General features: G+C 41.0%; 1 protein-coding gene across 7 annotated transcripts in view; it reads left to right on the top strand.

Annotated features, from left to right (window-relative positions):
• Positions 1–27,915, top strand: part of LOC145978541 (uncharacterized) — a 250,254-nt gene that overhangs the window by 189,100 nt on the left and 33,239 nt on the right. The gene's annotated exons all lie outside the window — the stretch shown is intronic.

Raw genomic sequence — 27,915 nt, forward strand, 5'->3', positions numbered from 1 at the left:
TGGTCTCAGGCGTGATCATTTCTCTGAACGTTTTGGTCTCGTCTCTCCCTCTCTCTATCTCTTGCTCTTTGTATTAGTTTCTTTATACTTATTCTTGTGTTGTCTTTTTGTTTCTCACTTCCTGTTTTCTATTATCTCTCCATCTCTCCTAGTTCTATCCGCCTCTTTCACTTTCCGTGTATGTCAGTCACCTTTATATATATATATATATATATATATATATATATATATATATATATATATAATCTTTCTGCACCTGTTTCTGCTGGCTTTCTTTTCTTTGTATTTCACTTTCTTTTTTGTCTCTCTTTCTTTCATAGGCTTTGTATCTCTTTCCTCGCTGTTATCTCTGTATATCTCTATTTATATTGCATGTCTCTGCATGTCTTTCTCCGTGTGTTTTCTTTTTTGTCTCACTTTTTGTTTTCTGGAGGCACACAGTGGTTCGGATCCCACTTTAAACTGTAGGTCCAGTCCTGATTAGCCTTTCTATGTACAATGTAGACTTAATACCTCATAACTTCAAACCTTGTTTTCTGTTCTGCCTCTCTTCTTTTCTTCTAGTTGTATTCGATGTCCCTTGACCTCTCTGTTATCTGTCACCTTCTCCCCCCCTCTCTGTCTATTTGTGTTCGTTAATCTTTTTTCTGTAAGTTCTATCTGTTTCTTTTTATCTTCTCTTTTTGTTTTTTTGTCTTCTCTCTCACTCCCTCTTCTTTCCTGGTAGTTCTATGTGTCTGCCTCTGTATTCGTCTCTCTGTTGCCTGCCACTGTGTCTCTTTCTCTCCCTTTCACTGTCGCCCTCTGTTTCTCCCTCTACATGTTTATCTTTCACTCCCTCCCCCTCTCTATTTTGATTATCTCGTGGGTCATCCTTCTATATTTTGCCTACCTGCGTGATGTAGTAGTCAACATAGCGTGCTGGTTTCGGTGCAATGAGTCCTGGTTTAGAATCCTCGGTAAGGAATGAACATTTCCTTGTTTCCTCATCCGTTTCTTCCTAACATATCCAACTCAACCACAAGTTGCAACAATCTAAATAGGTAGCAAAGAAGATTTAATTGCAATATTACCCATTTGAAACAATGTTCTTCAGAAATCAATCATAACGTCATTCTGAGGATGTATAGATTTAACTGTTCCCTCCCTTGTTACTGTTACCTAGCGTACGGAATGTACTTAGTGAATAAGCGTCCCTTTTACCCTAACTGAAGATTGAGTCGAGTGAAATGACTGTTTAATTTTTAAATAGCAAAGCACAGGTCCCATTGTAAACAGAAGTTACTTTGTTTGTTGATTCCCTGTATAATCACGTGACCTTGTTCCACTTCCCGTGTTCCTCGACGTTATCTTCTTAGTATGCAGGGACAACATGGAACTGGTTTGTGATAAGGTCGGTTTTACATCCTTGGACGCGAGTTTGTCTTGAAAGACATGTTGCCGTGTCATACACGAATGGGTATAGGGTTCGACTGGCTCCTCAAACGTGCCGGTATGCAGAGAAGCCACTACACAAAATACATAAAGAATGTAATTTGTTACTTTGCCTTAGGGAAGAGGCCAACCCCATTGAGAAAATTGAGAAGTAAGACATTTACTTTTTTTGTCCTTCCTTCTCCTACTTTCCGTAGATTGTTTTAGGTATTTTTTACAGAGCAGCTTGTTCATAAAGGTTGCAAGTGCTCCAAAGGCAAAAATACTACAGTGGGAAAAAATAAAAGAGAAACTCTCTTATTTTTAAAGCATAAATTGATAAAATCAACGAGAAGTTACCAGGGGTCACGGGTTCGATTCCCGGTCTGGGCATGGGTATCCTTTGTGAGTTTCCCGTCTTCAATTTTATCATATCATCACTCATCCTCATCTTCGGAATTAGTCAAAAGTGGCAGAAAGTAAAATGAACCAAATCAATCAATCAAAGCAACGAGAAGTAAGCAGCGTAGAATATCCATTACAAGAGTAAAGGAACAAATTGTATGAATATAATAGGGAGAGAGACAATCAAGGTGTTACAATAGTAGTTAAGATTTAAAACTGGAAAAGAATATGTACGGTAAGAAGATAAGAAAAGAAAGTATCAATAAAAAAATAAGGTCTAAAGATGAAATGATCGAATTTGTAGTACATGAACAATTTTTATTAGAGTACAGGATTCAGAAGAGAAGAAATCTATAAAAGATTGAGGAATGAAAAGTTACATTAAATGCAGATGAAAGAAATCGTCGGGTCGAATTAAATAAAAGAGAGAAGCGAGACATTTCTCTCTCTTTCTCTATCTCCCCTGTTTATCTTATCATTTTCTTTCTTTAATTTATTCTCCCTTTCTATCTTTATTTCTCTGTTATTCATCGCTTTCTACCGTTTTCTCCGTCTTTCTTCCCTGTTCCTCTTTCTTTCCTTTCATGTAATATTTCCCCCTTCCTCTCTCTCTCTCTCTCTCTCCTTCTTTCCTCCTATGTTTATCTTTCTAATTTTTATTTCACTTTCTTCCTATCTTTATCTATCACATTGTCTCTACTTCTGCCTCTCATGCTTTCAATCTCGATTCATTTCTGTTTGTGTGTGTGATACTTACTATATCATAAATGATCTAGGCTCTTTGGGATGGTAAGATTACTGTGCTAAGGTTACTTAAAGGTGGGCCTAGATTATTCAAATGTGGGCTAAGGTTACTTAAAGGTGGAATAAGATTATTTAAAGCTGGGCTAATCTTTTGTAAATGTGGGCCTCGCTCACACGGTGGCTACGCCACTGCCAATGCAGTTTGTAGAATCTCAGGTAAATTCCTGGAGACATGTGTCGGGAAGAGGTAAAAGTTCCAGGTTTTTCAACGATTTGATGCCGTTCATAAACGTGAAAAAACTCAACATATTTCCAAGGGCATTTCACATGCCATTACCAGCACCAGACGATGCGTCCTCCTGGTAGCAATGTCCTCTTGAGAGTTGTTTGTTGGGCAGCATTCCTCCTCACCTGACAGCCCGAGTGCATTTCTTTGTTTGGAATGTGAGAAGCGCTGTTGACAGAGCCACGGGTGAATAGCTTTCCATGGCAGAAACGCTCCCCCCCTTTCCCAAACAGGAAATATTTAGAAAGTTCAATGTATGGCGGAGTGGGTCCCCTAAAACGTCGTGGAACCCACGCACGGAAAACAAAGACACAAAATTACACGTTTCGATCAAGAACTCTGCAGTCTTCGTGCTGTGTCAAATTACTCTCTGGAGGAAGAAGGGGGGAAAACAGGATCCTAACGAGAAGACCCTCATCCCATTTCTGCTTTTTTTGTGTGGAATTATTTCATGATGTCAGGTGTTCAGTGGTCGGCTTTTGTAATTATGTTTTGCTTATTTTGCGTCTATTTTAACACACTATGTTAATTCCAATGTGAAAAAGGAATTAAACATATCGTCGTGTGAGAACCAAAGTGATGCAACTCCAATTAATCAAATTTGCAGGATAGAGGAAATAATGTATACCTAGTCATGTCATAAATTCTGTTACAAAGTTAATAATAAACTACAGGCACAGTGAGTAAGCTCATGTATTAATATTTGGATGTTACAGAGGTACAGGTCATGCCAACACAGAGCACCAATCACTGTTCAAAATGGCCACCTCTGGCCTTCACACAGGCTCGAAGTCTCTGAGGTCAGTCATCGATCGTAGCACGTACGGTCTCGAGGGGAAAGTCCGCCACTGCCTTCACAAGAGAACGCTTGAGACTCGCAAGGTTTGGATGCCTCTTCCTACAGACCATGCCCTCCAAAAAGGACCACAACCTATAGTCCAATGGGCTGAGGTCGGGGCTGCTTGAGGGCCAATCAGCCGGAGCAATGAAATCAGGCACATTCCTCTGAAGCCACTCCTGTGTGGTCTTTGCCTGGTGGGCCGGTGCTGAGTCCTGCTGGAAGCTCCACGGCTCATTGTTGGACGTGGTGCAGGTCAACGATTTCACAAGTGGCTCCAACACTGTCGCTTGGTACACTTTTGCAGATGTTTTCATACCATGTTCACAGTAGTGGAGGTCAGTTGTGCCATCGTACGAAACCCCCTACCAAACCATCACTGAGGCGGGATGATGGCCTCTGAGGATCCGTGGAGTGTTTTCACGAGCTTTCTGGGGTGTCGAGGCATAAACACGTTCGTTTTGACGATTGTAAAATCGTGAAGATGTTTTCGTCCGTGAAGAGGATCCTCCTGTGGCCACCATTTGCGTAACGCTGAAGGAGTCTTTTGTTTTCTGCTCCCTCCTGGGCCTGAAGCTGTGGAGTGAGGAAGTGACCAGTACTTCGCTGATAAGCGCGGACTCCTACGTAACTTCGGAGCACATGCGGCATCGACATTTTCGAAATGTTCAGCTCTCGAGCCATCATTGCTTGTTTCCTGACAGGATTTCGTCGAATCCGCGCCGCCACTGCTTTCACGAGCTTCTGGCTCCTCACGCTGCGAGGTCTACCTTTCCTGGGGCGGGCCTTAATTGTCCCTGTGTCACAGTATCTGCTGATATTCAGCTTTTTCAGGGCGTTGAAAATGTTCGATGGTGATTTGCCAACTTTGTGCAGTGCGATTACTGCCACACGGTTCTCGTATACACCCCCACTCCATTCGACTCGCAGTGAAATTCACCTTTCCGCTACCACAGCCAAACACACAATGATACTGGTTGCTGTTTGATCCAACATTGCGGGATTACCTTGCCAACCAGTGTTGCCATCCCTGTATAAACGTTGTAACAGAATTTATGATATGACGAAGTACTTATGGATATGTCTGACTCTTAAAAAGAGTCAGTAAATTGAATGTACGTGACTCCACCTTACTGCTAAGGATTAGAAGTGGAAATATGTCGATCTGACTTCAAATACAGCTCGTCAGGGGTGTTTATTTGAACAAAACTGAAAACATTCCTCTGGTTCTCATACCACGACATTAGGAAACGAGCAACAATAATCGCTCCAGAATGTTGGGGTGAACGTATGCATGAAAGACGAACGATGCATATCCTTGTCTCAGGCCCGCTTTAGACGACAGTAGTAGTTTCTTGGCATTTTTGATAATATTACTGCTCAATCGAAATTCTACCGTCTAAGGTGAAGAAATGTTATAGCATTTTGATGTAATAGCATATATCACAAATTGAATGAATCTGTCCAATTTTTTCGTAGCATCTCTACGTCACAGGTGCAGATCTAATAGCGACCGAGTGCGATGTAAACAATGTATCGCTTCACATTTTTCAAATCCCATAACTATTCAACTGAGAAAGGGTTTCAGGTACAAACCAGTGACATTGCCTAAATTTCTGCGAAAATAAATCAACTTCATATTTTACAACAGTAAGAAAGTATTTTGCTTATTTCATTTTGTACTTAGTTCCGTACACCCTGTACCCTCCCTCTACGTCCTTGGCCTCCCCGTTAGGAGCTTACAGTCTCTCCTTGCACATTGATTCGGACCTCGCTTCGAACTACTGCCCATCTCAGCAGCAAGTAAACTCAAGACACAAATATGGAGTCCAATGAGGGGTGTAAGGGAGTGACCGTTTCTGAAGACACCCCTCTTCTCCGTAGTACACCCGCCCCCACCTAATTTTCCAGAGAATCGGTTCTGGCTTCTAGACTCAGCCATTATAAGACTCGTGTTGTGTCGTCCATCTATGTTTTTCATTACCCCTTTATGCATTTCATCGCTGTTCAGCGAAGTGAAATAAGTCAAATCAATCAATGAATAGAGTACAATAAGACCGCCCCTCTCTCTCCCCGATAAAATCTTAAACGTTCGTGGCATAGTGGTTAGGGCAGCACTCTACAACGCCCGGGTACTAATGGGTGTCCCTGCAGGGTGCGAAATCCTGGAGGGACGGGGTGGATTCCCCCCCCCATCAAAAATTTCAAGGGGGGAGAGTTTTTGTTACAACAAACAAAAGATAAGCAATTACATTTAATTTCAAATATACTTTACCAAGACTAATATCGAAAACACACAAATTTGTGTAGTTGTGAGTATTGACTATTGAATGCATTCTCTCTCATAACAAATCTACATCAATACGCACAATAGAAGTAAAACAAGAATGCAAGACAATAATAACTATGAAATCTAATTGATTTATATTAACATAAAGCACAAACTAAACAAAAACTTACACATAATAAAATCACTTCAACTATTTCATAATTAATTAACATGTTTAACCAGTTAGTAAAGGAATTAATTAGCTGCTTTACACTATCTTATATGTATAAAAGTAACAAATTAATTTCCTTTATGTAATTAATAATAATAATAATATGTTTTAATGGAGTAATTTCTTTTTTCTTTTAATAACATTACAAATATGTATCGTATAATTTACCCATATGTTTGTGGGGGAGGGGGTTTGTAGATTAAGAACTTTCTCCCCCTCAGCAGTTTTCAATGATTTCGCACCCTGGTGTCCCTTCCTCAATTCCATCATAACTCATCCTCATTAACCAAAAGTGGCAGACAAGTGAAGTAAAGTAAACCAACTCCATCAATTAAATATAATGCGTTGCTGCTTAACCACATTGTCGGCATCTTCAAAGCATTTAAATGTCTTCCCCAGCGGTCTAAGATCCTTCCAGTTTCGATCAACGTTTTTGCCTGCAACGAACTTCCAAGACCGCCGCTGTTATAGCCAAATGCGCTTTTCTCGTGCAGCCGAACTAAGTGTCGTAGTGTTGAAGGTCGTCAGCCCCTGCGAATATTAAGTGTGTGCACGGGCGATTCTGCCGGAGCGATGATTAGTAGTTTGAGGCCTCGTGTTAGAATCCCGAAGCACGCAAGTCCCTGGTTAACATTGTAGCGTGGTCTCCGTCGGTTCGTGTGTCTAAATGCAGAGGTTTTGCGTTGGGTGTGTCTTTAGAACTTCGACCTTCCTGAACCTTTCGTGATTCCTCGTCGTTATCGCCACCATCTACATCTGTTCACCTACTCTTCGGGTCATTCGTTTCGTCTCATCGTAAGGCTAATGCTGTAAAAGTTGTGATAGGATGCATTGCTGCGTCTGTGGAGTATGGTTTATCAAGAAGCGGAGAACTTATCATTACATTGTCCTTGCTACTACTGATAAGGAAATGAAGGAGAATGTAAGATAGCAGTAATTTACAGCACTGTAATTGTAATGATTACAATAGTGCTGGATTCTGCAGACAAGGACGTATTTAGGGGGTGGGGTCCAGAGGGTCCACCCCCCCCGAAAGACTTGCAAAGTACTAAAATTAAATAATGAAAATATACTAGTTTAGCACCTATTGTATAATCAATATTGATTTATTTTCTCTGAAGTTAATGGATTGAGATCGTACGGCTTTGAATGATAGTACCAAAGAATATTTATGTACACTACTTATGATAATATACATAAAATATTAATCAAGAACTTTACTTTTCGTCAACTGGATCTATCATTCTTATTTGTTATTTAATAAATATTCAATTCTTTATCTAGTTGACATTAATTTCCTTGCAAGCGAACATGTTTTTACACAAATTTGGTCATTTTAACTCACGTAAACTAGTTAATGTTATTTTAATTAATTCAATATGATTGCAATTATTTTAATCGAAACATTATTATTATTGTTGAGACACTTGGTTCGCCCTCCCCCCCCCCCGAAATATATTTCTAGATACAAGCCTGTCTGTAAGATACCTCGCGGTATATTTTCCAAACATAAAAACCCTATTGCAATACGACACCTAGAGCCTAGACCACATAAACAAATACAAAATATGAAAGGGCAACATTGGAAGGTCAACCCCACTGGAAAATTGATACTATATATATAATTCAGTGACATTGTGCTACCTTCTTATAGTGTGCTGAAATACAGAATACAAGAATTACAGGTACGGTTTCTTGGTTAGAATACAAGAATTTAAAAATCATCTTTTGATAAAGAAATGAGTACCATTTGCAAAGTACCAAATGTCAACCTCACTTCCACATACCCCCTGGGCTGCATTTGACAGACTAGCGAGGTTCTGGCGTCTGGGCCCACGGCCAGTATAATCCAGTATGGGACGTGTGTCCCGTCCTTGTGTGTTCGTGATTGTCCCTTCATCTATTTCATCTTGTCATCATTCATCCTCATCTTCGCAATTAGCCAAAAGTGGCAGCAACGCAAAGTAATATAAATCAATTCAATCCAACTTGGCAACACTGCTTGTTGCACAGTGGCGGAAACTTCAATTTTTCTTTTCCCAGCGAATCTCCATATTACAAAGAGGAAGTGACAGGGAAGAAGCCAATCCTCTTGTCTCCTGCATACGAAAGCGACGCTACGTGCCTACAGCAGCCCCTTCCTCAAGATGCAGAAGCGAAGGGAACTGCCGATACCTTTGAGAGGGTCAAATCTCATTTGGCTGGGGTCCAGGTTCGTTCTTGTAACGCCTTTACCAATAAACGAGAGCTCGTCTGCTTCGGCGAGCCTGAATGCCTGAGAAGGTTTCTGATTCGCTCCTTCGCTTAACAATAAAGGAATTCCGTCCCCCCTTTCATTGTAGATACATGCACTTAATTATTTTCCAATGCACCGAATGTGCTGAAATAATATCGTCGATAATGGGTCCTCTAGAGGAGAACAATCGAAGGAGAATAATCTCCAAGCAATGACTTGATCGTAAGTCCAGTTAGTAATGCGCTTGCACAGGGTATCGAACACGAGAACCTTTGATTACAAGGCGACGACTTTACCACTACGCCATCGGGAAGGCTTTCCAAGCTAAGTTCACATCAATTTCATAAGTGAAAATATTGCAAAATCATTAATTGTTGACTATTTGCATTTAGAGTAAAATGGTAATTCTGTTAGGGAGGTTACAGGTTCGAATCCGACGGGAGGCCACCCTGATTTAATTTGATATTTTGTTATTTGGCGTCGCTTCTCTGTTACGTTTGGCTAATCACGACGATGAAGATGAGCGACATTATGCGGGCCTCCGTGGCGGAGTGGTTAGCACACCGCGCTACGACGCCACGTGTCCCGGGTTCGAATACCGGTGTTCTTTGTGAGTGTTCCTTCATCGATTACGTCACACACCCTCATCTTCGTGATTAGCCTAGAGTGGCAGAAAGCGAAATAAAATAAACCAAATCAATCAATCAATGAGAGACGATATGACGAAATTAATGAAGGGACACACAGAGAACGCCCGTACCAGGTCGATATTCGAACTCGAGACCCCTCTCATCTTATAACTTATAGCTGCGCTAACCACTCAAACACGAAGATCGGCGGTTGTCAGTGAATTAGCATGATGCAACGTAGGTAGGTTTCATCAAACAACACAGTTCCCGTCAATTTTTGTTTCTGAATTTGTGCTACTATTACGAGCACTGTACATACACTTGAGTGCGCAGATTTCCATCTTATCTCATACTTGACAAATGTGTCACCCTCTGACGGGAAACTGTTACGTACATACGCGGCCGTAGGTACGTTGGCAAAGTTCCTTCATTGCTTACGTAGGAAGAGAAACGCCTATTTTCGACACGTTTCAAAATGGTGTCCCACAATCAACGCACGTATCTAGAAATATATTTTGGGGGATCTCAGAAATTATAAAAATATAGAAGTTTAAATTGATACGTTAATATAATTTATATTTAATAATAATATGTAAATTAATATTGTTATTATTACATGAATAGGTAATAAGATGGTATATTAGAATAGAGATATAATTGAATTGTTGTTGTTTTAAGTCCACTTTATGCACAGAAAGACTAATCAGGACTGGACCTACAGTTTAAAGTGGGATCCGAACCAGTATGTGGCTTCATCGGGTATCGAACCCGGGACCCCTTGATTACAAGGCGATGACGCTACCACTTTTTTTTCTTTTTTTTTTTAAAAAAAAAGAAGGAATACCCCTATTCGGTGGTATCTCCCGTCATTCACACTCTTTCTCAACGTTAGTACATATCAGTTTTTCTCTTTATTCTCGGTTTTCTCATTTTACGGACAACACAAACATCCATGTCCTAGTCGGGACTCGAACCCGGGACCCCTGGCCGACTGGGCCATCGGGAAGGCCTAGAATATAGATATAACAGCACATATTCATTATCTAGCCTACGTGTGGTTATGTAGTTAAGATCGTCAACATTCGTATAAAAACAATTGTCCTGGCAAGGAAATTAATGTGAAAAATATAAAGAATTGAATATATATTGAATAATAAAAAAGGATGTTAGATCGAGTTGACAAAAAGTAAAGTTTCTGTTTAATATTTTATGCATATTGTTATTAGTAGTGTGCGTAATCTTCTTTGGTTCTGTCATTCAGTCATATGATCCCCATCTAATCCTTGCAATACGTTCGGTGGAAATAACTCTCGATTATACAACAAATGCTAAACAAGTATACTTTCATTATTTTTTTGGGGAAATTTTTAAGTTTTTCGTGGGGGTCCAGACCCCCTAGACGCCCCCTAAGTACGCCCTTGCCAGCATCCTGTGCGGTTTCCTTGCAAAGTGGACCGAAAGCCTCGATTTGGGTGGTTTCGGAGAACAATTCGTCGCTGGGGGCAACTTTGTTCCGAAAACAAGCATGCCGCCAGAACAATGCCGTCTGAAAAGTTCCTAAGCACGAATTTTGACCAAAGACGGATTCCGCTTGGGTAGCCCCGTAAACAACTTCTCTCTTGGGCAGCGATGTGATGAATGTTTTATCTTGTGGATGGCGTCTTGCATTATTTTTCTTCAGATGGTCATGACGTTTGCGTTCAACGTCAACTTAGGTTTTTTTCCTCCCTATTCTTTACACTTCGCAGCTGCCCATGTCATTTACACAAAGCTAGGGGTTGTAGCCGAGACGAGACAAATCTCGTAGATGGCATTTAAAAAATAAGATTGGTGATTTATTCTACCGCATGTTCTCGGTTTCATTAGGCAACTATCGAAAGGTCTGGTTTCGCCCTCGTCTCTCACTTGGCGGAGTGGTTAGCACAACTCCTGGTGTCCCGTGTTCGAATTACGGCCTGGGCATGGGTATTCTTTGTGTGTGTCCCTTCATCAATTCGTCACGTCATCACCCATCCTCATCGTCGCGAGTAGCCAAAAGTGGCAGAAAAGAAGTAAGATAAACCAAATCAATCACTCAAACAACTGTGTGCCTGTGCAGCGTAGTTGCATTCATATAGAATAAAATTATGTTTTTCGAGGGTTCGCAACGTCGAAGTGAGGCGTCAAGCAGATTCAGTTATCACGAAAAGTTGTTTGCCTTAATGGGCTCCATATGCACTGCGAATGTTTGTGCGGCGAGAGTCGTGGCAAGATCGAAAACGAGACATGGCTACCGGAGCGTGGTGCTGATCACACTAACCACACCGGGGGGGGGGGGGGGTCGACATCAAGAACATGTGGAGGCTCTACCTCGTCGCACCTACTACTTGTCTCCATGGGGGGCCTCCCCCATGGCGCAATGGTAGCGTCATTGCCTTGTAATCAAGGGGTCCCGGGTTCGATACCCGGTGGAGGCACAAGTGGTTCGGATTCCACTTTAAACTGTAGGTCCAGTCCCGATTAGCCTTACTGCGCATAAAGTGGACTTAAAACACCAAATCAAACAAACTTGTCTCCATGGCACGGTGGCGCCGTCGCCTTGCAATCAACGGGTCCCGGTTCGATACTCGCTAGAGGCACATAGTGGTTAGGATCCCACTTTACACTGTAGGTCCAGTCCCGATTAGTCTTTCTGTGCATAAAGTGAACTTTAAAGGAAACTCAAGGCACGGTGGAATGCACAGACGTACACACACACATATACACCGTCAGTAAGGTGAAGTGGAAGGTAAATATAAAAAAAGGAGAGTGGGTATGAGAGAACGCTCATTCAATTAAATTTTAATTGGATTTAGGTCGTTTATAATCCGCAAAGTAAACACGCAGACATGTGAACACAGAGTAGTTTTATGTGATCCATGAGACAAACATGAATGCAAATGAGTTGCCTAAAGTTTGTTCTGTCGAGAACCGTCAGAGAAAACAACTTCTGCTACTAATGAGGCATGTTAATAAAGAGATCCGTTTTATTTATTTTTTTATTGTAGAACAACCGCTTGTGGTCTGTTTCCTATTGTTTGTTTTGGCGGAAACTTCCGGGTACACAAGGACGTGAATGAGAAATATGTTTTTGAGTTTCAAGCCAATTGTGATTCTCGTGTGATAAAATTTAATCTTGACCTACTTACACTGTGAACGAAACTTACTGGAAATATACACACACAGAAAAATATTAGCTCACTCAAATAGCCTACATGAGAAATATCCAGAGAGAGAATGATAGAGAGATAAAGATATGAAAAGAAAGAGAAGTACGGAAAGAATGAGAAAGGAAAAGAGAGAAAGAAGGAGACTGGGGGAAAGGAGGAAAGATGAGTAAGAATAGAATGCGAGGTAGAAGGAAATAAGACAAGAATGGAGAGCGGAAAAGCGAGAGGGAAAGGAAAACGGAAAGAGAATGAGAAATAGAGATAATATGAAGGAGAAGGGGAAAGACAACGAGACAGAAAAAGAGAAAGAGAGATAGGTGGTAAAACAAGGAACATGGAAGGAAAATAGGGAAAATGAAAAGAAGAATAAAACAGGAGGAAATGAAAGGAAAAGAGAATGAAAAGTGAGAGAGAGAGAGGTAGGAAGATAGAGAATCACCTAACCACCGAGCAGAGCCTACCTCAAGATATTTCGTCCACCCGAATAAAATTCACTTATAACTTGACAACTTTAAAAACAAGACGCTGCAATCCATTGTTTGCGCACCTCACATCACATTTCCCCACTCCATTGTCTGCGGCGACGTTCATTCGCAGTGTTACAAACTGGAGGGAGCTGAATCCTCTGAGAATTTTCAACGAAATTTGAATGTGAAAGGATTGAATTAGTATCCCGTCACCTACGCTACCTATTGATTGCGCTAAATTCTAAATACATTTTGATATTTTCCCTTTAAACCTTAAATGAATTAAATTATATTAAGGATATTTCTTACCAGCATAAGAAATGTATGAAATAAAACGATAGAAAAATGAAAAATATAGAAACGATAGAACTGAGCTCACCTTCTAAATGTTTTCCAGTTCTCCTTCTTCAGTTTCACTCTCCCACTCATCCGAGTCTGTGTCTATTGATGAATCTGTGTCCGTGTCTGAATCGGATTCACCAAGTCTAATTATCAGTTCATCTACACGCTCGTCCATAAGTCCATCTCTTTCAAAGTAAGAATCTTGCAGCCAAGAGTAAAGAGCATGAACATTTCAATGCTTTAGAAAAGAACACAGGCAAGCGTGTTATCAGATTGCCTTCTCGTGGTGATTGTTGTACGATAAACAAACGAACCACCACCCCACTCGGTTTAAAAAACTAATAAAATAACAAAAAAAAACAAAAAAAACTGGACACTGCTCGATGTCGCATTCAGAAAATGAAGTCATTCGCCCTGTAGTTTCTCTTCGTTATAAACCTTAACGCACGTGCGTAATACTACAGTTTACCGCACGCATTTTCAAAGGCCGGATTAAATAAAATGAACCACTGATATAATAGGAGCCTGCATGCACCGTCACGCTAAACAGTGAAAATTGTTTGTCATATTTGTTTTAGCTTAATTTTGCTGAGTTGGCACCACTGGTACTCTCAACGCCAGACCAGTGAGTAGAAGAGTGGTGGGGAGGATGACGTAATACGAAGTGCTCCGCAGCGATCTGCGCATATCGGGACTTAACTTGTCAGGCTATACATCATTGCATCGTGAAGGCTGTTGCAGCTAGGTACCGATTACAAATCTACTTTCCGGTGTCGACATTAAGAAAGTGTGCAGATAGAGATGCAAGGAACCAACCAGACTGTTTCTTCACTCATAGCATTCGGATTTGTTGAAGTTCCTGCTCAGTTATTAAACTTTTCCTCGGTGTGTGTTTCTTTCTTCCTGGGTTTACCACCACTTTATAATCACTTTTTATTTCTCTCTGTTTGTATTTATCTACATCTCTGTTTATGATTCTTGCTCCACTGTAACTGATTCCAAAAAGTTCTGATGTAGATTATTTCGCTCCCAGTGACGACGACTATCCTGGACTCCCAACTCACTTTTGCTCGTGATTGTACTGTTATTGCGGTGCAGAATACTCGAAGCGTGAGGTGGTAAAAATGGAATGGTGCCACTGCCATAGAAGGGTTCACGCACCCCTGTAGTGACGGATAAGTGTGCGTTTTGTTTTTCGTTCTGCGTCAGCTGCGTGGTGACAATGGCCTACTGGAAAGCGAGCCAAGATATCTTGGCATGGCTCGCTTGCCAGCTTGTACGGCGGTTTCGGAATGCATCAGGCAACGTGTACAAATATAATTAGCATTTGCGTCGTTAGTATTTTGCAAAAAGAATACTGAAAATGAGTACAATTACGAAAACAATTGAAATTCAAGTCAGTTTTGTTGATAATTTTTGAGGCTTCTGTAACACGTGACTTAACATTTGCGTCGTCTGGCACTTCCCGAACATTACCGATCGGAGCCGAATGCACCAGTCGTACGAAGCGCCACCACGCAAGAGTTGAAAACTAGATACTTCGTCCAGGATTTCGGCTCAAGCAGCGGCGTTATTTGTTTGTTTTCTGGAGAGGGTGAAAGTGTCAAAAAGGAAGTGTTTTGTAACGTGTACAGACTGTGAAATGTAGGTTGTTGGAGGCTGATTCCGAAATTGTGAAAATCGAGATACGTAAAGCGACTAGCATTTCGCTGTCTTGAAGCGCCTCGATACTGTGTCAGTGTGTTGTGGTCCAGATTCTGTGTGACGTGTTCGAGTGGGTAAGTGTTCCGATTCTATTGTCAGTTTTTGGAATGCGTGTCACCACCACGTTAAAATGTGTGCGTAAATTTTGGTGGTAGTAGCAGTAATCTATTAGTTAATTGAATTGACTTTATTGCTGGTCGAGGTTCAGCCTTTCCTGGTCCGCTAGCGAATAGAACGACATTTAGAAGCGAGATTTGCGCTTTTCCAACCACCACTTCCCATGATATGTTACATCAAGTTACAGTGGGTACAAAATATTTTTCAGTTCGTGCACTAAATGACAAAACAGAAAGTCAAATCCAACAACTACATATACTATTTTTATCACTATGGAACGTCCTTGAATTTGTAAAAAGGGACCCAATCCTTCTTTTACACATCCTTTTTTTTTTAAAAAAAAATCTCTACAATCCCCGTTACCGTTACACACACCACTGTTTTTGTGTTATGAACTGTAGCAGTGAATGAGGCTTTGGTATCGATATGCTATGTATGCTCTATGCATATAATGCAATAACAATATTACTTCCAATAAGTGGCGTGCTTTTATTTTCCGGCATTTGTTTCACCTCCGTGGTCGAGCGCCCATGTTCGAGTCCTGATGTGGGTGTTTCTTTGTGGGTGTCTCTTGCTCATCGCCACTATTAGCTAAAAGCTAATGTGTTTTTAAGAATGTTGCGCCAAAGAGAAAGAAACCTCTGACGTCCACTAACACCCCTTGAGCACGCGACTGTGTAAAAATACGATAAAATATAGGTTTATCTATCAAGAAAGATGCTATGCCCCTCCTTGTGATCACATACCCCCACAATGTTGCTGGCCACGCCACTGCCTCTGATAAAAAAAAAAGTTTACAATAAGAAACAAGAGTTGTAAGAATATAACTGGCTGTTATATGATCACCAATTTTATTTTAAAAATCGTAGTTCCTGATTACAATTTCTAGACAGGTTCCCTTGTGTTTCGACCACTCAATGGAGCTGTTTTGGAGAAGCCTTCAGTACATTGGAGATCTAAAGATTTTCTCCAATCTAAATCTCCGTCAAAATGTGAAGTTATTGTGAAATCCCTTTGCTATTTACACAGGAAATAACAAACCTTTTGGGCCGTAAAATGTAGGTGTACTGATCACATTGTTCATTGCTATTTTCGTTATTTTTTCATCTACGTCCTATTTTGTTAAAATAAATTAAACTGTGCTTATGCCGAAGCAGATGTCCTCTGCATATTGGTGTTTTTAATTCAATTCATGACCCTGACATTGTGGATTGATGTGGTTGTGAACAAATTGCCTACTATTACCTTTGCTGTAGGCCGTACCCCGAAAACTAAGCATTTCGTTGCACCGGTATTAACATGCCCAAGTTGTTACTCATCTTTGAAAATGACGTCACTATGAGTCTCCTCCGCGGAACAATGAACAATTAGCATTCAACTGCGGGTATCAACCTCATTATAAGTTATTCCGTAAACAGTCGTTGAACTTTGAAACACGCTTTGAGGATATTTGTATTTCTAGAGTCATGTGACTTTATGCGCACTTTGCAATCTGGTAAGGCGTACAATTTTGGTCTTGACAAAATTTTCGGTGGTGCTGCAGGAATTGAACTGGTTCATTTAGTAAAATAAATTCTCAGTGTTTACAGTCATTATCATGACTTTTTCTCTTATCGCTCCGGCATGTTGTTTCTTCTATTGTCATCACTTCCAAGGTTACTCTTCTTTCGTCAACCCTCTCCAACATTGTTTTATTTCTTACTTTGTCCATTTCACAATTTCGCCATAACCGCCATTAATGAAAACAGGTGTATCACAAAATCAATTTCATTTACGTTCTTAGCAGTGACATCAGATGCAGTCAGGGAGTCAAAGCGACATTAGGAATAACAAAAATTGCCTTCAGTAGAGGAATTATGTTCGGACCTTTGGCCAAACAACCATGAAATAGGTTAATGAAATGTTTTGTGCGGAGTACAGCGTCGCTTGGCGCAGGGACCTTGACGCCAAGAAGAAGTGAGGAAAATCGACTAGAACACACAGAGAAAGTAAGAAATAAAACTGCTTTGGAAAGAGTTGACGAAGAAGAGCAATGCTGGAAGTGATCAAGAAAAGAAAAATGAATTAGCTTGGACACTGGTTAAGAAGGAAGATGTCAGTTGATGATATATGATATTGATTGATTGATTTTACTTAACATGATGATACGATGAAATGGATGAAGGGACAATCACAAACACATGTGGGCACTCAACACATGCCCTACAGATGATTACTGGCTGTAAGTGCATATGCCAGAGCCTCGTCAGCCTGCAAAATGCAGTCCAGGTTGCACTACGGGGAAGTGAGGGTGACATTTTGTTGTCCTCAGAAAGGATCACCCTTACTCCCCGATGGATAACATTAAATTAAGTAGATTCCACGCTGGCATGAAGCGTAAGGTGCAAGATCGGAAAGCCTAGAGGTTGCAGTGAAAAACCCGCCTATTACGCAGAGAACGATGAAAAATGAATGATATGAAGTAACGAAATGAATTAACAATTTTGATAAAGGTATGTTGGTCAAGTGTGGCGTATACGAATGGGGCGTTTCTCTGGTAAGGCTAGAATGAGTGTCGTCATTTTGCCTTCGGTATTTTCATCTTCATGGATGCTCATTTTGAACGCTTTCACATTGTTAGGCGTGCACATGTGTTCTTGTTGGTGCTACAGGCCCCACGCCTTTTACATGCCATTGTATGGAAATGGTGAAGATTTCCTTAAATATGCTGGGTTTCTACTACTCTAAATACCAGAAACTATTAATGACTTGAAATTTTTCAACAGCTAATCTTTATATGCTCTAGCGTGACGTTATTTTCTAGTATGCATATTCAGCATTACTTACGAGACCTAATTACTAGAACGAGATACCAGACACAGTAAGGAGAGAGAGGGAACGGTGGTCCAGCCAGTAGGGAGAGTGACTGCCACGCTGGAGAGCCAGGTTCGATTCTCCTCGGCGCATCTCTGAACAGCCTCAGTGGGTGCGTGCAGAGTTTGGTGCTGATCACGCCAGTCCCGCTGTGACCCTGTGCCTTCATGGCATTGTGCAATGCACAGGGTCGGCAGAGAGAGTTATAATAACAGACTCCCCCAGAGAACGTTAATGGGTGAAAACAAACATCTCCCGCCCAGTAATTTTCACTTCTCGCGCTGAAATAATATACGAGATAGACGAACACGTGAAAGAAAGTAACAAAAGATAGCACTTCATCTGTCTCTACATCGGCCATATATATAATATCGGAAGAATGACTGGTGTTCAACTTACTGGAGTTTAAGGATGGCACGGTTTTGTACTATTTATTTATTATTAACAAACAAATTGAAATTGTAATCAATTTTTTTCTCTCTAAACAATTTGGATATAAATATTAGCTTGATAAGGTTGATAATATTAGCTTGATTATTTATATTAACCACAAGAACATTGTTTTATATTTAGTTAGGCTTTTATTTTTAAAAGAACTACTTTTGTGTATATGTGTGTGGTATTAATATAACTTTCAAAATCTTATCAAACAATGTTGTAATGTAGTGTTTTGACCAGTTTTTTTTTAGATGTTTTTATTTGATAACAACATATACGGCCATGGTGTAGACTTTCTATTGCAATATGTTCGGTATGTACGGATCTTGAGGTGGGCTGACAAAGCAAAAAGTGGATGAACGGTGCTACGTTGTTCTTTCCATTGGAGTAAAAGTGTAGCCAATTCACGGCTTGAATGGCCAAGCATGACGCGGAAGACGAGGGAGGGGATTCCGTTCTCCACAAGTAACGGAACCCTGTCGGCCAAGATGGTGCCGCTGGTACTCAGCACGCAGGGCTTGTGCGATTGGAAGTCGTGAACCTGCTAAAATACCGGTGGTGAGAGTTTGCGCTGGAGGTCATACGTTGCGTTCGCTAGGAATTTATATTTTGGACACGTTTACGTAGTTACGCCTGCCGAAGGTAAGGTTTTACATTTTTGACACGGGAATTTCTCTGTAACTATTAGGGACGCCCATGTATTCGCATGTAAACACACAGAAAATTGTGCATATAACCATGACAACCGTGCAGGGGTGGCCGGGCGACGTCCTCAGGGGGCGCCAGCCAAACTGGGGCCTCCCCTTTAGCGCCAAAACCTTATTTCTGATTACGTAAGCGTTGCTATTTGTTTGTTTGCTCGAGTTTATTTTATGTTCACTTTATGCACAGAAAGGCTAATCGGGACTGGAAAGTTGGATCAGATCCACTATGTGCTTCTACCGGGTGCGTGGCTATTTGTTTTAAAAAGAGTTGAATTTTGTGTTGACAAGAACTAATTGAAGTTACTGCTGCATTACATATATATTTTGCAAAATCAAGTAGCAGTTCAAGCTGAGAGATTACTGTTATATTGATGTCATTATGCAGGTATTAAATAAAGACATACATACAATAAACGTGTTCCTTAACAGTAGCACTAAAAGTATTTTAGGTTATTGTTTTTCGTTATTAGAACCGTAAATGTGTATGTAACATGGTCATGTTTCTTTATTGGAGGAAGATTGAAAGTAGGAGGACCAGGTTCGAAAGATGGGAGGTAGGGTGGATAGTAAGGGGGCCATCAAAAGTGCACCTCGCCCGGGGGAAATTTTTGTGTCGAGCCGCCCCTGCAACCATTGCATCTAAAGTGTGTAAACAAATTCAGGGGTGTCCAGAAGGGCGTATGGTCGACGGAGTGGTTAGCACTGCGCGCAACAACGCCAGGGGGTCCCAGGTTCGAAACCCGGCTTGGGTGTTCTTTGTGAGTGTCCCTTCATCATATCATCACTCATTCTCATCGTCGCGATTAGCCAAAAGCGGGAGAAAGTGAAGTGAAATAAACAAGTCTGAGAAATCAGTCAGTCAAATCCATCATCATGGATTCAAACCTAGTACGTCTTGACTTTCAAATGTGTGTGTGAAACTCCTGCAATACACTCGATCATTGCAGCTTTGTAAAAGTCAGAGATGCGCAAAGAAGCTAAAGCTAAAAGGAGATGATGCTGTTGTCCTGAGCTTCGAGCGAGTAAAAACAACCCCCCTTGTTATGATGGCTGTCAGCATTGCGGTGGCGTAATAATAATGGGAAGTTAGACATGGCACTGTATTCTGCAGAACAGGGATTCGTGCAAATTTTGCATTTTATGGTAAGATATTCTTCATTAGCAAAACCCTCGAGAGAAATTACGAACTTTTTTTCACCTTATCAAAGTTTTTACATATAATAGCTAACTGTCCAGTATAAGGGGATAAATTTGATATTGTTGAAATATAAATAGTGGAAATCAAACATTCCTACTGGGCTTCTTTCAGTTTTTTCCTAGATGCTCTCTTGTTGACCATCACCATTCGCCATTTTAATTCAAGTTTGAGTTTGTTTTTTTAGTTCACTTGACGCACAGAAAGGCTAATCGGGACTTGACCTACAGTTTAAAGTGGGATCCGAACCAGTATATGCCGTCACCGCAAATTCCTCCCAAATTTACTAGGACAGTTCCTAAAGAAGTACTCCCTGATTTCAAGGCTACGATTTTACCACTACGGCCCAGAGTACCCGAGTAGGCCACCGGGGTGGCTGATCTCACCAGCAACGGTTTCATCTCATCATTTATCACCGTCGCGATTATTCGAAAGCGGAAGAAAAGCTACGCTAATAAGAAAAGGATACAAATTCTACCAGACGTAGATTACATAAGCAGCATTGTATTCGCGTAGCGCAGAACAGGGATTCTTTTGTTACAGGATGGCTTGCATGTATGCAAACCGTATGCTCCGGTGAAGTTGAATGAACCTGTTTCCTTGCCGCGGGGCCAGTGGCGAGTAACCGGAAAGTGCTCAGTTTTCCTTCCTTCGAGTTGAGCCGTTTCACATTGAAACGCAGAGCGAATCATTGATACTGGTAGCTTTCTCCAGATCGCCAATTTCAGAAATTGGGTGTCGATTGCTAACTAATGAAATCGGATCAGGTAGAGCAAGTGCAAGGCGCAAGGGTTGGTCGGGGATTGTGAAACTGTTTTTAAGGCTGAGTCACACGAGGCTAGATTGCCTGCTGGATTTTCCAGTTGGACTCGGACTAGTAGTGTGATACTTTCTTATCTGCTAGTTTTCGCCTCACACGTTACTCGTTACCGTACTTATTGGTAGACTTTTGTTCCCACAAGGCATTGAGCAGAGCAAACAAGCTACATTTGTAAATACGTATTTAGCAGAATTGTATAGCCTAACAAATTAATTCATATAGGGCAAATAGCTGTTTGTATAGTGTAAAAATACTGTAAGCTTAAGTGTAACACTACTAAAAAAAATCTATATCAAACAACTAAGGAAGTACAGAAACATTACTTTAGTATTTCTTAATTCAAGCGTTCACATAATCAATAATTCTAACAGCAGCACTTACTATAAATAGCCTAGCAAACTTCAATTTACATCCAACCCTTTAACAATAGCAATACTAATAAAAATAGGAGCTGCCCCATTTCACATGTGTATACCAGAAGTTATAGAAGGAGCAACATGAACTAACTGTGTACTACTGTAGCAACTATCCAAAAGTTCGCCCCAGCCTCATTACCTAGCTACACTAGCAATATATAAACACCATCCTTATTATTAGAATTTGGTCCCATGACCAAACGTCCAGCGCCAACTAGGGCATTTCAGTTGGAAATCCATTTTGGTGTGATTGGGTCTTGAATATAAAGATCCCATGGTTCAGGTTTTGTCCTCTTGCTGTAGCTCGCTTTGAAAAGAGCTTCCGTTCGGTTGGAACAGGTTCTCAATGTCTTTGTAAACCTAGAAGTATGACAGAACCTTTTTCGAGGAAACATGTGGTATCACCTTTTTTGAATGGCTTTTACAATCTGTTGAGCGCCAATAAGTGAACAAACCAGACTGTCCTCTGGCGATAAAGTACTTGCTTGCATAGTTGGGTGTGTGTTTTGTGAAATTTTACTTTTTTTATATCGTTCTATGCACCTTTAAGGGAGGGGGGATACAACTTGATAAATACAGCGGAACTGTGTCAGCGCACCGATAAGGATGAATCCTGATAGATTAAAGCGATGATGCCTGCATATCGAACCTAAGACTCATGACGTAACGCCGTCACAGAGAGCATGATACATTATAAGTATCAGCGAGTTTGATTAACAATGTCTTATCTTCTAGCGTGTAAATGCAGTTAGTAGACGATAGGTTCTCATGCTGAGCCTGTAATTTAAATCCAGTTTTATAACATAAAAAATAACCTATCATCTCCTTACTTTTACCACCGCGGTTTCAATCTCCCACACATTGTCTAGACTCTAAAGGAATCTAACTACTAGTTTCCTGGTTTCTGTGCATTGGCTTTACCTTTAAGAAAATAGTAAAAGCGATTGTTTAGTGTTGTTGAAACATGCCCAAACTTTAAAGTGTTATCTAGGGTGGATCGTTTTGGTAGCCTCATTTTGCGTATTGTTTTTCTGCTGTGTTGCGTTCTTTCGAAAGTATGTTGTCCACACAAGACCACTCATGTGGAAGCTGCAGTTCCGCCATCTCAAGGATAACCTTTCATGCAGCGTACTTGCTGAGTCAGGCGCACTTAAGTGATCCAAATTCATTTCTACCCAAGGTTGGACTTAAAAGTTACTGGATTATAATAAATCTGGCACCCGCGGAGAAAGGTTACATGAAAACGGGTTTAACCTTGTTGTGTTTTGTATGTGATCAGGAGAATCTATACCATGGGCCGAATTGTCTGTAATTATGGAATTCTTAGGCAGCTTTCAGACCGAAGCGACACGCTGCATGGCAGGCCCCAGAAGCCTGCGTTTGATTGGCGAAATCCTCAAACGACACGTGTCTCTTAGAAGCAAACCCTCAGTGATCATTGCAGCATTTCGAACCGAAGCGACGCGACAAGTTGCACATGTCGCTCGGACTGGACCGTTTTCTCAGTACCGAGCATCGTGTTCATGTAGAGCATGATTTTCTTGTTTAATGTTTTAAAAATATCCACATAGATTAAGATAATGCTCAGAGAAAGCTTCATGCATCTATCGCTTTTTGTGCAAGAGTTACGTACGTTCAAAATATCGGTTGCGTGACTTTTCGAGCACCCTGTACTTTTAGCTATTCTAACCCTACATTTCGAGAGGTACTCTCTCGAAACGTGGGGATAGAATAGTTAAAAGTAGAAGAACTAGAAAATGAATATTGTCCAAATAACATTATTAATAGAAGACGGAATTACTACGACATGGAAAATACAAATTTTAAGAACAATCTTTGGCCCAAAGAAAGTAGATAAAAATGTTCATCTAGGAAATAGTGAATTAGTGGCTATTTTCAAGAATGCAGACATTATTGTGGAGATAAGAAGTAATAGCATAAGAATGGGGTCAAGAGGTCACTCCCCCTGGGTAGAACCCTTCGTCAGCCCATGGTGATACAGCGAAGTTCCCGGGGTTCAAATCCAGGCGCGCATAAAGATTCTTTGTGACTGCCCTTTCATCAATCTCATTATATTTTCCTCATCGTCACAACTAACCAAACGTGTCAGAAAAGCAACGCTAGATAACACAAATTCAGATAAAGCCCTGATTTAAAAGAGTTACGTTAAACAACTTCCAGCATGCTCTGAAGTGTATAGCCTTCCTCTTTTCAGAAATGTAATATTTCTATTTATTTGTTGGAATGGATGCCAGGATATGAGATATTTACGAAGATATGAAAGACTCGTGGCGGATAATAGATGCCGCTGCCTCACGAATCAGTTATAAGTTTTCCCAGGCCCGACATAAAGGGCCCCCATTTGAAACTTTATATCAGTTCGCCACCAAGGAAGGGGGAGCACGGATCATTTCTTCTCGTGAAAACGAATGGGGGAAAGTATGATGGCAGTCTCAACGGAGCCGGCTTCAAGATGCAGGAAAATAGGGGGCGCAGCAGTCTGTTGGCAGGAATTCAAATAAGTCTCCGAAAAGCTCCACACCATTGGCTTCCTCTTCTTGCTCGAAGAAAGGCGCTGATTGGTACTTGAGGTTGAAGTGGAGAAATATATTTATTATGAGTATATAGTTTTGTATTTTATGCTTTTGCCGCTCCCGTTAACCTTCGTAACATTTTATCCCACGAAAGTTATGGTCTTGTCATAAAGGGGTTCCAGGTTCATTTTCGGCATGCGCTCATATTTCAGTGGTTCATCGTCATGTTTCCCAGACACTCTTTTTCCTTCATAAGTTTTATTCCTGGTTTCATTTTAAGGTTCTTGATTGGTTTGCTTTATTTAACTTCGCTCTTCTGCCTCACGAAGATGAGGATTAATGCTAATAAGATGAAATGAATGAAGGGAAAATCCCAAACATATGCCGACGACACAGCACAAGCCCCACAGAGGGTCATACTGGGTGTGTAATTCCCATCTACTCCATGCAATTGGAACACAGCGGATTCGTTAGAACAAAATTTATTAACTCAATTAAAAATAGAAGTTTACCGACCTTTGAGGCCGAGTGCCCTACGACGCCAGGAGTCTCGTTCGAGTACCGGCCTGGGCATAGGTGTTCTTTGTGAGTGTCCCTTCAATATCATCACTTATCCTCTCCGCGATTAGCCAAAAGTGGCAGACAAGCGAAGTAAAATAAACCTAACCAAAAATAGAAGTTTGGTAATTTGCAGATCTAAAACCGAGGTGCCAACATGGGAAACATCGAGTTGGGAGGCTGCTACGGTATGTTGGGTACCTAATTAGGGTGTAAGTTTGGCAACCACCACTCTAACACAGGCTACTTAAGAATGTTGAATAAAGATTGTGTTAATTGTTTCTGCCGCCAGACCCCTTGGCTCAGATCACTGTGTTGGTGGATGATTTCCAAGACCCAACTGCGTTCGAATAGGCTTCAAAGGTTGTGCAGGGCATCCAAGATAACCGCACGGGGCCATTTTCCAGACGAAGGCTCTTCACTCAACTTTTCCTGAATGTCAACACGTTCCCAGTAGGAAGAGATCACGTGACGTGGTTTCTTGCGGAACTAAATCGACACCGGAGTCGGGAAGTAGTGGTTCCAGCCATTAGGATCTGCTTCCTTTCCTTCGAAAATGCTACTTTGTTTGATTTGTTGTTTTAAGTTCACTTTATGCACAGTAAGGCTAATCAGGCTGGACCTACAGTTTAAAGTGGGATCCGTACCACTGCGCAATGTGCCTCCACCAGCTATCCCTTGGAAAATGCACATCGTGAGAGTTACAGCCGCAGAATAATGAAGATCTTCCTATTTGGGTTATTTTACGTCGCTTTTGTACCTATTTGGTTAATCGCGATCACACACGTAACTAGGTGGAGAGCCCCCCCCCCGAAATCGTACCAATATCTAATTTAAATATTGTATAGTGGTAATAAATTTTACAAACATATTGTGTAATAAGGGCTTCAACCCTCCATCCCCACGTTTCGCCTTAAGTATCGGCTTCTGATAAGGGATGACCCCTCCCCCCCAGAAATACGGACCTGATCACGATAATCAGGATGAATGACGAGCTGCTTGATGGTACAAACTCAATGATACATCCTTGCCTTAGCCAGGGTTCGAATATCTCAGACTCGAAGACCGGCACAGACCTCAACTCGGTTAACTCCATCCCAATATCGGTAGCACCTCCTCAATATGGGTACCGTACAGTACTAGATGGTAAGAGGCTGAAGCTGTTGCATTTCGCTTTCGATGTAGTCTTGCAAAATTCATAATTGGTTATTCTTTCCCGCTAGAACCAAAAACTGGTGTTTTTACTTCTAAAGAAAGATATACGCAGCAAAGAGATTATTATTGTTGTTATTATTATATCTTCTGGAAATGAGACCCATCTCAGTTTCTATTGCCGTTATCGAGGATAACTTACATCCTTGAATGTTATGCAATGTGGTAATCTCTTGTGTTGTTCAGGTAGCCCAACCGCGAGGCTTCTAAATTCACATTTCCTTATTACTTTGCATGTTAATTTCAACCCATTCGCGCTCGTGACTGTACGTGCAAAGAAACATTAATGATACAACATTGGACTGGAAAGTCTTTCAATCAATTTCTTGAACTTGGTGACACATCGTAATGGTGAGAATTTGTAATGTGTTTTATTTTTCGTCACTGTTTGCAAGTCCATGGTGACGATGAGGATGATTTTGACGAAATAGGAGGAAGGACAGACACAAAGGAACATTTGTGCTCAGCCGGTACTCGAACCCTGAAGCATCAATGACTAGATTAATAATCTTACCTTGTATTTCAAGAAGTTAACATTACGATCAAATTATTTCAATAGTACCTTCTCAGGGACAAAAAGTTAAGGGATAGCGAACGCTTCCTCACCAGTATCATTGCATTCCAAGTCCTGGTTCGATATTTTTCGGTAAGGAAAACCGGATGGTAGCTAGAATACGATGCTGGGCAGCGCGAAGCAAATATTCTCTTCATTGGACTTTCTCATTTTATTCTGAAATACGGAGGAGAAGGGGAGTATACGCTATTGCACTTGTTACTTTCAATATCCCAAGTCGCTTCAACGTACAGTACAAAATGAGGTTTCCCCAGTTGGAGAAATTCAATAGTAGTGGGCACTTTGAAACTGAAGATATTGAATTTGAAATTGCATTTCCAAACAAATTAAATTGGCAGCGGTTGTCTTTATTCTATGGCGTGTAGCTTACTTTCATAGGTTAGGTTCACAAGAGTTATTCTTACACATAAACTTATTTAAGTTTACTTTATGCACAAATACTGATTTGAACAGTTCGTAGGGGCTATAAAAGGGGACCGAACCACTGATGAATGATGCCATGACTTTCTATCAGAGATGCTCTTCTCGTTCAAGAATTTAGTACGTATTAAAACTCCTTTATTATGGCACTTCTTCAAACATACCAAGAGGGTTTATGTGTGTATGCATGCGCATTTCGAGACCTAGTAAGACACACATTTGCAAATCGAAATTCACGTCTCGGTATCGTCTTGCACTGAAATGTACTTCCATGGAGAACCCAACTAAAACCTCTCGAGTGTAAGGCAACATCGTTGTATTTTTAGGTTTCGTTCCTGATTCAGTCTCGAAGGTTGAGAGTCCGGGCAAAGTGTTTGCGAAACAATCTCTTACGTTATTATGGCGCACAGTAATTTTCTAAAAATGTGTGCCGAACTCGCCAGAAAAAGTCCACGTAACATGCTAAAGCCGGTTCGTTTCACCCAGCTGTGCGAAGTTTCTGAACCGGGAGTGCCTCCGTGTGGGAGTGGTTCGAGCAGTGCGGAACGGATCGATCACAGTCGAGTTTGTTGTCTGATCTCGTATACAAGGTTTGTCCCGATTTTCTATCACTGTGTTAGTCAGCCTTCGGGCGCTGAAGGCCTGCGAGTCGTCCACAGCTGACTCACCAGAATAATAAGGTAAAGATCACACGTTGTTGCTTCCCCTGTTTCTCACATTAGGCGGTAGGTCAAGGTCGTTGTGCTGTGCTTTCGTGTTCCTGACAATGTGCCATAAACAACCGTCTGTTCTCGGTGAAATATATTGTACAGGTACGGAATGTAGATGCGGTGAGTAATGTCTGGCTGGTGTGAATTGCGTTGCTTGTTCCAACATTGCTGTGAGAATTATGAAACCATGCACGGTGCATTTTTTGTGTCTGAAGGCAAAACACGTGAAATGAAAAAAGATGGGACTGATTTTCCACACTCGTGGTAACGGTCTGAGTGCAATTAAGCTTTGTATCAGCGGAAAAATAGTGTCAGTATTATCCTGCAAGTTTCCACAAAACACTTTATGCAACGTTAGATTGCGCATTTTTATGCAGATAAGAAGATATCTCGTTGATCACGCTGTTAACGCGATGTAAATGGCGAATGAAGTATTTGCTAATTTGTAGCAGATTGTGTGCTTGCCTGCAATCTGCCTCATAATTACGCAGCAATATTTTGTATGGGGTGATATTTGCACAAGACTCTACAATCTTTCCCTGACATTGATTTCGTTAGCATTCATTTAATTAAAACTATATTCGAAATTGAGTTTCCATTTGCTTTTGATA

The sequence above is a fragment of the Lepisma saccharinum genome, chromosome 25, assembly GCF_977018435.1.
Source record: "Lepisma saccharinum chromosome 25, izLepSacc3.1, whole genome shotgun sequence".
Taxonomy (NCBI): domain Eukaryota; kingdom Metazoa; phylum Arthropoda; class Insecta; order Zygentoma; family Lepismatidae; genus Lepisma; species Lepisma saccharinum.